This window comes from Chrysochloris asiatica, unplaced genomic scaffold (genome assembly GCF_000296735.1).
Source record: "Chrysochloris asiatica unplaced genomic scaffold, ChrAsi1.0 scaffold00197, whole genome shotgun sequence".
NCBI lineage: Eukaryota > Metazoa > Chordata > Mammalia > Afrosoricida > Chrysochloridae > Chrysochloris > Chrysochloris asiatica.
In genome coordinates this window covers 6,075,763-6,087,799 of record NW_006408715.1, presented here as the reverse complement: position 1 = coordinate 6,087,799, position 12,037 = coordinate 6,075,763, and positions in this window count along the sequence as shown.

Below are 12,037 nucleotides of genomic sequence, written 5' to 3'. Positions count from 1 at the left end.
CTCAGCTTGAGAAACACTGAGCATGTTCTTCCCTTTTGGTTTTCTAGTTCCAAGTCTTTTCACATTTAATTATAATATTTGATTTCGTCTTTTCAGGCAGCCCTTTGAAATGTTCAGTTCAGATTTTTCATTTCCTCATTTCTTACATTTTGTTTAGCATCTCTACACTGGTAAGCAAGTTTCAGAGTCTCTTCTGACATCCATTTTGATCTTTTCTTTTTTCTTGTCTTCTAGTGACATTTTGGTTTCTTCCTGTATGGTGCCCATGATGTCATCCCACAACTCTCTGGTCTTCGGTCTTTAGTATCTTATGCATCATATCCATTCTTCAGATGATCTCTAAATTCAGGTAGGACATGTTCAAGGTCATATTTTGACTCTCATGGATTTGTTTTAATTTTCTTCAGCTTCAACCTGAACATGCATATGAGCAATTGATGGCCTGTTGCACAGTCTGCCCCTAGTCTTGTTTTGGCTGATGCTATGGAGCTTTTCTACTGTCTCTTTCCACAGATGTAGTCGATTTGATTTCTGTGTATTCCATCTGATAATGTCCCTGTGTGTACTCATTTTTTATGGTGTTCAAAAAAAAGGCATTTGCAATGAAGAAGAAGTCATTGTTCTAGCAAAATTCTATCATGTGATGTCCAAGGCCCTATCGTCCATCTACTGATCCTTCCTCTCTGTTTCCAACCTTTGCATTCCAATTACCAGTTATTATCAATACATCATGATTGCATATTTGATCATTTTCAGACTGAAGAAGTTGGTAGAATTCTTAAATTTCATCACTGGCTTTAATGGTGATGTTAAATTTAACAGTGGTGTTAACTGGTTTTCTGTGTAAGCACATGGATATTATCCTATCAAAGATAGTACTCACCACTTTAGGGCAAATCTTGGTATCTTTTAAAATAATGAATGCAGTGCCATTCCTCTTTGATTTGTCATTTGTGGCACAATAAACCAAGTGATTGTTAGATTAAGCATGGCCCATACCATGCCATTTAAGTTTACTAATGTTTAGGATATTCATATTTATGTGTTCCATTTCATTTTTGACAATTTCTAATTTTCTTAGATTCATACTTTGTACATTCTGTATTCTTATTATTAATGGATGTTTACAGCTGTTTTTCTTCATATTAAGTTGTGTCCCATCAGCAAATGAATATCCCTAAGTCTTCACTTCATTTACATTATTACATTCCACTCTACTTTGAGGAGACCGCTCTTTTTCAGTCATGTTTCAAGTTCCTTCCCACCTGAGTAGTTCATCTTCTGGCTGTATATCTGACAATATTCTGTTGTTTTTCATCTTGTTTAAATAGTCAATATTCTGGTGCTATCTGTCAATGCTCCATTGCTATTAATGAAGTTTTCAGTGACTAAATATTTGGAAGTAGTGCATCTCTCCTTCTTCCTAGTCTGTTTTCATCTAGGAGCTCATCTGAAACCTGTCCACCATGATTGACCGTGCTAGTGTTTAAAATACCAGTGGCACACAGCTTCCAGAATCACAGCAGCACACAAACCACCACAGTACAATAAACTGAAAAACAGGTGGTGGCATGTTGGTTTAGCCTCTTATAAAGTTAGCTTAATTCCAAAAGTTTCTCTATGCATTCTGACATGTTCTGTTTCAAAATGTATAAAATTCATATGGACAACATTTGAACATCTGTGTTCCAACACTAATTATCTGAAGTTCCGTCACTGCACCCCACACCAGAAGTGAGGATGTGACTCAACAATCAGAGTGTGCTCCCTGTATCTTTCTCCTGTGTGGACATTCATTCACTTTAAATTTATGTGAGTTTTGAGGCTGGCTAAGTCTCTCTTACTCTGAAGGCCTCAGCCCAGTTACTCTTCTCAGAGGAAAATACCAGAATGTCTTCGTTGAGCATGCTCACTGGGCCATGAGTACCATATCTCTCAGATTTCCCAAAGACTTGAGGACTGTGAACAAGAGGTGTAGACTTCTCACTGGCTAGAAAGGCAGGAAATGTCCTAAACCTGGAATTCCTGTATCCATTATCCAATCTAGTGAAGAGCACTGTGAGAGGCTGGCCTGGAACAGAGCTGGACAGTGATGGTGCAAGGACAGTACAAGCTTCAATAGTACTCAGATGAGTTCTACTTTGTGGAAGCTGGTGAACTATTCTTGGCTCTAGGACAACTGCTTTCCTGGTCTCTTGGGGTAGTCTCATGGATACAAACCCAACTCCACAAGGGCTAACCAGCCCCCAGATCCAATCTCTGAGTGATCTGCTGGAGTGTCTGGAAGGAGCTGAGTTTCTGTTTCTTTGGAGGATTCTGGAAAGTCTGTACAGGGTCTGTGCAGGTCTCTTTCCTGATGCCAGGATGCTGAGTATTGAGTCATGGTCCTTTCTGTGTATGGCAGACTGTGATCTGGGCTTTGCATCCATCTCTGGACTCTTGGGGTTGAGAATTTGGCCCAGTGCAAGTGCTTTTGAGGCAGGCTGGGGACCATCATGGACATAAGCTTCAGGCCTGTTGTCTATCAACTTGGTCACGAGGGTAGAGTCCTGTCCAAAGTGTTTGGGTGCGGACTAGGAGGAGTCAGTGTGATCTACTTGATGTCCTTCATTCGGTCCATGAGAAAAGAAAAGACTATGGTCACAATTTTTGGTAAGAGATGCTGCAGGAAAGATGGATTTCAGGTCAATTTTCCTTACAGGTGGCCAGTTCATGAGGGCAGGGTCTAGGACAGATGTCTTCATGGTTGTGTAGATGGGCATTGAACTGAATGAATGCCTTAGGTAGCCACAAGACTGTTGATTCCTTCCATTGTTGTTGCTACATCCCTTGGCATCTTTTGAGAAATCTCTGGAGTAGAATTTTCCTCTGATTCTCTTGTCTTTATTCCTTATCTTTTTCTGTATTGTTAAAATGCCATGGATTCTGGGACTTTTGGGACATTCTTGGCTCTAGGTTTGACTTCTCCATATTGGATCCCAAGGGCTGGAGCACTGTTCATTGACTCTACGTAAAACAGATTGATCCCTATAATGTGGGTGAGTCTCCTTCAATCAACTGAAGTCCTTAAGGAAAACAGTAGGTTTTTCAAAGAAATAATTCCACCTCAAGAGACTGTAACATAGGTATCATGCAGGAATTTGCAGTTTATCACTTGACCTGTAAAATTGACCTATGGATTTTGGAATGATCAATGCCTCTAATTGTATGAGCCAATTCCTTAAAAGTCTTTCTGTCTGTCTTACTCACCTATCTAAGCCCTGGTGTGGTGCTATAGCATAAGCACTGGGCTGGTAATCACAAGGTTGACCATTCAAACCCAACAGCTTCTCTCAGAAATCCTATATAGGGTCACTATGAATTGGAACTGACTTGACGGCACTTAACAGCAACAATCTATCTACCTACCGATCTACCCATGTACTTATCCATTTGTCATCTCTCCCTATTGGTTTTATTTCTCTAGAGATCCTTTACTCATATAGTATGAATGCATTATCTTATCTACTAAAAGATAATTTGCAGATTTGATTAAGTTAAGCATCTTGATATGGGGAGATTATCCTTGATTATCTAGGTGGGCCTGATGTAAGCACATTAGTCCTTATAAGTGGTAGAAGGAACACAGTCAACAGGTAAGAGATGGGAACACGGAAATGGCAGAAGAAAGAGGCTGGAGTGATACACTGAAGAAACTTCAAGCCAAGGGATGCAGGCAACTTCTAGAAGCATAAAAAGATCAAATTCTTTTTTGAAATTTGCAAAAGAAATGCAGTCCTGCCAATACCTGGATTTTAGATTTCTGAGGGCCAGAACTATAAGAAAATACATTTTTTAAGTCACTAAATTTGTGGAATTTGGCACCAGAGAAACAGCAACCAAATCCAAATATATTAATATTTGTATCTTAACAAAAATGGTTTCTTTTAATATTGCAGAATATTTTAAAAAGTGAAAATGCTGGTGGAGAAAATGACCTTTTTGGGGGAGTTTTTATGGCCTTGGTAAGAGATTCTTAACCCAAATAACAAAATTGAAATAATCATAAATAAATAAAGTAATAGCCATCATTTGTCAAGCACATTCTAATCTTTTAAATTACATTAACACATTTAATTGAATTCTCACACAGCCCTATGAGTTAAATGTTAATATCCACTTTTTATAGATAAGAAAATGAGGTCTTGAGACTGAATTAAGCTAGTCAATAGAAGAGTTTTTTATATGCTACTGCCGCATGTCCATCATCTGAAGGGAAGAGAGAGGGGGCTGAAGAACTAAGCTTGCCGATTTTTTTTTTTAATGATCTATTCCACAATGAAATATAAAATACTTGAATTTTTGTCGACATTTGCCACTTAACAAAAGAAGTGGGATATTCACCATTAATTGTATAGTATCTTCAATAATGGCTTCAAATATCTTGGCATAAAGTTCATTTTTAATGTAGTATTGACATTAGAAGCCAATCCATTAGATAATTCTGGGTTTTCTGCCACTATAAATCTATCAACAAGAGGAGTTTTATGGCATATTGATATTCCTTTATACATATTTCACAGCTGCATTTAGGTTCCCCAAGATATTATTTTGCACATATGTCTACATTATACTGCAATGGCAGCTGATTTTTAAATGGCATTTCTACATTCTGGCTTCTATAGTATTGCTTTAATCTTTCTATAACATTTTATTTCAGTGTCTTCTTGAGTAACAGCAATAGTGCTCCAATGGAAGGGTACTTGCAAGGTCTCAATATTGGAAAAACCACACACATTTATTCAGCCAAGCACCACTCTGCATGTGGATTTTCATATCTCAGAACTCAAAAAGTAAAAGGTTCAGTTTATTTTTATAAACTACAAAACAATTAAAATAACTGCTGAAATATTTATGACATATAACACTTTAGGAAACTGTTCTCATGCCTAACCTATAAACTTTCATATAAGATACTCTAATTTGATTAATATGTTTTTGTTTTTGTGTTCTGTTGAGTCAGCTGTGACTCATAGAGACCTCATATAGAGTTTCTGAAGAGTGGCTTTTGGGTTTGAACCACTGAACATGAAGTTAATAATGTCTGTGCTTATCCTACAGCACCACATGAGGACTCCAATTTGATTAATACAGGCATTTAGAATTCATGATTTATTGTATATTAGATAGACATAATAATGACAATTTAAATAAGAAATAGACTTTCTATATGCTGACTGTGATACATTTTTGGATGTCTCAGGGAATTCTCTTCCAGGATAATCACTGGAGATAAATGGCCAATTGTTTGTTTGAGATCATCTTTTTATAACACTCTATAAAGGCAATCACTTTTTCTTTGACGCACAGTTTCTTCAAACAGATTCGATACATTTATAAGAGCATACATCTTTTTAGACATTACAATTCTACCCATGATTTTTCTGATTGGGCATTTGCATTTCATACATTTTAATCAAAAACACTTGCAAACTATTCTTTTCCCAGTATACTTTTCTAAATATGTTAACCTCAACATTATCATTAACTCTTCATAATTTGGGGCAGTATATTGCTGCTATTCCCATAAAGGCATTATTTACTAAATTATTTGGGGTTTTTCTCCCTCCCTCTACAACTTTTTCCCCCCTTTTCTCCATTCTTCCTTAATTTCTCCATGACTTTCTTCTTTCCCTAGTTTTCTTTTTTTCCTTCCTCCATGTAAGAGTGTATTACTCAAAAATAGGTTATGTTAGGATTTCAGGTTTGGGAACGGGAAAAGCTGACACAGGTAGGGGAGGCTACTCAACAGAGGCACACACACACACACACACACACACACACACACACACAAAGCAAACAGAGAAGGTACATTCCTAAAGCAGTTACATAGTTTTGAATCTAATATGAGGTGAGGGCCATCAGTTTTCCACACCCGCCAGTGGAGAAATCTGACTTTGGTGGAATATAGGGTGATTTCTGAATCGATGGGAATGCTGCCTGCAGGACCCTCAACCTGGGCTGAAATCAGAGGGCAAGGCTGATACAGTGGAGCCATGGAGTGGCATCTGGAAAAAGAGGCTTTTTGTATTTTTCTTTCCATCTCTTCCTTGTTGCACCCTCTCTGCCCAGCACAGACACCTTTAGGTGGGTGGGAGTGCATCCCTGAAAGGGTTCAGCATTGAACCCACAGTTTTCCCCACAGCACAGGGAGGAAATCCCTAGAAGCCCCAGTGGTCCCACAAGCTAATTCTTTGGCTGCTTCTTATGAGGTATGACTCTGGGACACAGCCCTAAAGTTGACCTGGGTGGAACTCTTTATTCTTGCCTTACCTAACAAGAGACAGCAGGTGTGGCCATACAGCCAAACTGTATGTGCAACTTGTAAAACCCAAACATAAAAGGCAAGAGCCAACACCAACAACTATATGCAAAGATAAGGCTATTTTGAGAATTATGCTGTGCATATGCAGATATCTAAGAGACCTTCAGAGATAAAAATAGTGGAACTCTTTCTTCCATTTGTTTCTCAATATCTATCTGCCCACCTCCAGGGTGGTGACTAGAGGAGGACCCTGAGTGAATGGTTTCTAATGTGAACACACCGTGCGTGCTGGAGGTTTCTACAGTGCACACACACTGAGCTGCACAACAAAAGCTACTGGACAGTCTGTTACAGTTTTATTTTTGTTTTTGAGTGATGGTTTTTCTCTCTGCTTTTATATCGTATCTGGTTTTGGTCTCACTTTTTTCCTGGGGTGAGACAGCAATCGTGGCCATATAGCCAAGCTACAAGCATACCCATAATTATCTCATGATCTGGACAGGAGCCAATACCAGCTGCTAAGCTTTCCACATGAAAAGGGAAGCCAACCTCCAGATCAAATCCAACAGGAGACAGTAACTTAAAACAGCAACATGCATTCATTTAATCACTGAAAACACATCTAACTGTTAAAAATGTCCAAGAAAAAAACAACAAAAGTTCTCGGCATGTGTCCAAAAAGAGAAAAGAGGAACAGAGACAAATGAGCTTGAGGCAGATATAGGCTTCCCATTAGAAGAAGACCAGGCTTTCGATCTGCCTGAGAAGGAATTCAGAAGTATGACATGGAGACAAATCCAAATGATCCACAGAAGGTTGGAGGAAAGAAGAAGTCAGGAAAGTGCTACAGGAGCAATCAAACAAGATAGATAAAGCATTGGAAACAATTCATAAAGTGCAAAAAGAGGTCCAGATGATTTATAATAAAATATCAGAAATGGACAATATACTGAAAGGGGAAAGGACTACAATTGAAGAGATGGAAGCCAGAACCAGCAACCTGGAAGACAAATCCCTCAGTACCACTAAGATAGAAGAGCAAGCAGAAAAAAAGGATAAAAAAAATCTGACGAGTTTAAGATTCATGATGGATAACATAAAGAGGAATAACTTAAGAATTATTGGCATTCTGGAACAAAAAGGATCACAGAAGTCCACTGATTGACATAGTTGAGGAGTTTCTAGAAGAAAATTTCCCTCACATCATGAAGGATGAAAAGATAAGCCTTCAAGAGCCTGAACAAATCCCAGAAAGGCCAGATCCCAAAAGAAAATAACCAAGACATGTATCATAATCAAGCTCTCCAAAATCAAAGACAAGGAGAGAATCCTAAAAGCAGCCAGGGAAAAGAGACATGTTACTTACAAAGGCAAGCAAATCAGATTAAGCTTTGACTTCTCAGCAGAAACCATGCAGGCAATAAGGCAATGGGGAGACATATACAAAACCCTAGAAGAAAAAAAAAAAAAAATGCCAACCAAGAATTGTCTATCCAGCAAAACTGTCAATGAAATATGATGGTGCATTCAAAATATTCCAGGATAAGCAGAAGCTAAGAGATTTTGTCAAAGCCAATCCAGCACTTCAAAACATCCTAAAGGGAGATCTTTGGACTGAAAACCAACAAGAACAGACAACACTCAGAGATTGACAGACGTGGCATCACTACCCAGAACTCGAATGAAATATAGCAGAGTCCAGAAAAGAACAAAACTATAACAATGAATTCAGAGGACCTGGGAGGTCAATCAAAGATCAAAATAAAACAATCTCAAAGAAGGGGGAAAATATAGGAATAGAGATCCAGGGATGTGGAGGTTAGGTACATTGCAGGATACAATAGACTGTCTTAAATGAAGGAAAAAGTTAATAGACTATAGGGTAACCTCAAAGAAAGTTAAAACTTCACAACTTACCATCAAAATGAAGATCCAAACAGAACAAGGCAACATTAAAAATAAGAAGAAACTGACAAGATATAACACAAAAAACATGAACTCAGCACAAGAAGGTATTCAAAGGAATGAAGAGCATCACAAAAATATTAGTATAATGACAGCAATTAATTCATAACTATTGATAAGGAGCTCTGGTAGCGTAGTGGTTACGAATGGGGCTGTGAACTTTAAGGTCAACAGTTCGAAACTACCAGCTGCTTCGTGGAAGAAAGATGAGGCTTTCTGCTCCCATTAAGATTTATAGCCTCAGAAACCCTGTACAGGGTCACTATGGATCGGAACTGACTTGATGGCACCTAACAACAACAACATTGATAATTACACTGAATGTCAATGGATTAAGTGCACCAGTGAAGAGAGAGTGGCAGAATGGATAAGAAAATAAGACACTTCAATATGTTGCCTGCAAGAGCCACAACTTACACACAAAGACAAATAGACCAAGCTAATTGCAATGAAAAAACAATCAGAAGTGGCAATACTAATCTCGGATAAAATAAACTTCAAGGCAAAAGCCAGCATAAGAGTTAAAGAAGGACACTATCTCATGATTAAAGGGTCAATTAAACAAGATGACATAACCATAATAAACATCTATGCTCCCAGTGATAGAGCACGAAGATATATAAAGCAAAGTCCCCTAGAATTGAAGAAAGAAATAGACATATCTACAATTATAGTGGGAGATTTTAAAACACCACTTTCAAAAAGTGATAGAACAATCCCAAAGAAGCTCAGCAAAGATACAGAGGAACTAAAAAGCACAATCAACCAAAGAGACCTCATAGATGTGTACAGAGCTTTCAACTAAACAACAGCATAATACACATTCTTTACGAGTCCACATGGAATATTCTTCAGAATAGACCATGTGTTAGGTCACAAAGCAAGCCTCCATAAATTTACAAACATCAAAATACTACAAAGCATCTTTTTGGACCCCAATACTATAAAACTAGAATTCAACAATAAGACCAAGGAAATAAAGATGAATACAAGGAAACTGAATTAACACCCTGCTGAAAAGAGACTAGGAGTAGAAGAAATTTAATGTGAACTCACAAAGTTCCTGGAAACAAATGAGAACGAAACCACAGCATTAACAAAATCTTTGGGACACAGCAAAAGTGGTGTCGAGAAGACAATTTATTGCAATAAATGCACATAGCCAAAAAGAAGAAAGAACCAAAATCAACACACTAACACTGCATCTTCAACTATTAGAAACAGACCAATAGAGGGCATCTCTAGTCATCAAAATAAAAGAAATAATAAGGATTAGGGCAGAAATAAATGAGATAGAACACAGAAAAACTATAGAAAAAATTAACAGGACAAGAAGCTGTGTCTTTGAAAGGTTTAATAAAATTGTCAAACCACTGGCAAACCTAACAAAAGAATAAAAATCGAGACAACGCAATGACATGCATTAGAAATCACATGGGCAATGTAAAAAATGAACCAAAGAAAATAAAAAGGATAATAAAGAATACTGTGAAAAGTTGTACTACAGTATGTTTGAAAGCTTAAAAGATGTATACATTAAAAAGAAAACACACACAACCTACTTAAACTTACACAGAGTGAAGTAGAAAACTTGAACAGACTCATAACAAAAGAAGAAATTGATCAGGCCATCAAAAAACTCCCAACCAAAAGAAGGCCAGGCCCAGAGTGCTTCATGGGTGAGTTTTACCAAACATACAGGGAAGAGCACTCACTAATTCTACTCAAATGATTCCAGAATATAGAAGATGAAGAAAAAATACTTAATACATTTTATAAAGCAAGCATAACACTCACACCCAAAACAGGGACGGACATCACTAAGAAAGAAAATTTTCGACCAATATCCCTCATGAACGTAGATGCAAAATTTCTCAACAAAATCCTAGCCAACAGAATCTAGCAACATATCAAAAAGATCATACATCATGATCAAGTGGGATTCATATCAGGGATGCAAGGATGGTTCAACATTAGAAAAATAATCAATGTAATCCACTACATAAACCAGAAAAAGGAAAGGGATCATGGGATCATATCAAAAGATGCAGAAAAAGCATTTGACAAAATCCAACATCCATTTTTGATAAAAGCACTCAACAAAGTAGGAATTGAAGTGAAATCCCTGAAAATAATTAAGAGCATATATACAAAACCAACAGCCTACATTACACTCAATGGAGAGTAATTGAAAGCCTTCCCTCTGCAAACAGGAACCAGACAAGGATGCCCTTTGTCACCACTCCTATTCAATATATATATATATTTTTTTTCTTGTCCGTCTAGAGACTTTTATTCAGGGTTAGGAAGAGGAAGGTGACCTCTGCTGGAGAAAGAAAGGAGAAGGCAGAAAGAAGGGGAGAAGAAGAAGATGAGGGAAGAGAAGACAGAAAGAAGAGGAAGAAGAGAAAGTCGGCGGGAAGGAGTTGGTCTTATATAGGTTCAACAGGAAGGGAGTGGTCATTGCTAAGGTGATTCAGCTGTGGCCTATCAAAAGCCATGTTGCTCTTTAAACTACGCACCTTGTAGCTTAGGGCGGGGAAACAGAAGCCTAAGATTACAAAATGGAGTCGAAGGGAGGGGAGAGGGAAGAACCTGGAAGGTACAGCCTAAAATGGTGAACCTGATATTGTAACATTTCCCCCTCTTTGGTTAAACAAGAAAAATGAATGGCCGTCTCTATGATCCATGCCCACAGGGGAAGGGACAACAGTCATTTTTCCGTAGCTACTTCCTGCGGGCATTGGGGCAACGAGGCTGTCTTTGGTCTTTGGGCACGGACCACAGTCAGCAATGGCTTTGTCATTGTTGGTGGTGTTGTAACCAGGTCAGCAGGTGGACTGAGGTTGGTCCCGCAGTCTTAGGTCTTCAGCTTGTGGGTTACAGCTTACTGGGGAATTTGGATATGCGACCAACCCAAGCCAGAGGGCTGAAGAATTAACTCTTGCTGGTGATGGGTGCTAAGAAGGTGTCAGGGAAGATGATCGCGGGCGCTGGGAGGGCATGTTTAAATGAGCGGGTTAGGGTGCCACTTCTGACACCAATGAAAGGAAAGCAACGCTGCTCATCAACCACACCGCACACTAGATGGTCTGTCTAGAGACTTTTATTCAGGGTTAGGAAGAGGAAGGTGACCTCTGCCGGAGAGAGAAAGCAGAAGGCAGAGAGAAGGGGAGAAGAAGAAGAAGAAGAGGGAAGAGAGGACAGAAAGAAGAAGAGGGAGAAGAATCCTATTCAATGTTTTGTTGGAAGTTTTAGCCAAAGCTATATGTTAAGATAGGGAAATTAAAGACATCCAAATTGGCGAAGAGGAATAAAACTCTCTCTATTTGCAAATGATATGATCCTATACATAGAAAATCCCAAAGACCCCATAAAAAAGCTACTAGACCTCATTGGAAGATTCAGCAAAGTGGCAGGCTTCAAGATCAAGGTACAAAAATCAGTTCAATGCCTCTATACTAATAATGACAGTGCAGAAAAGAACATTAGGAAAGCAATACCATTTACAATAGCTGTCCAAAGGATGAAATATCTAGGAATAAATGTAACCAGTGAAACAAAGAATATACACCAAGAAAACTACAAAACACTACTACTACAAGAAACCAAAAGAGACCTACAAAAATGGAAGAATATACCAAGCTCCTGGATAGGAAGAGTTAACAATGTGAGAAAGTTAATATTGCCCAAAGCAATCTAAACATATAATGCAATCCCAATCCAGATTCCAACAACATTCTATTTCAAATTTTACTACATGACTAC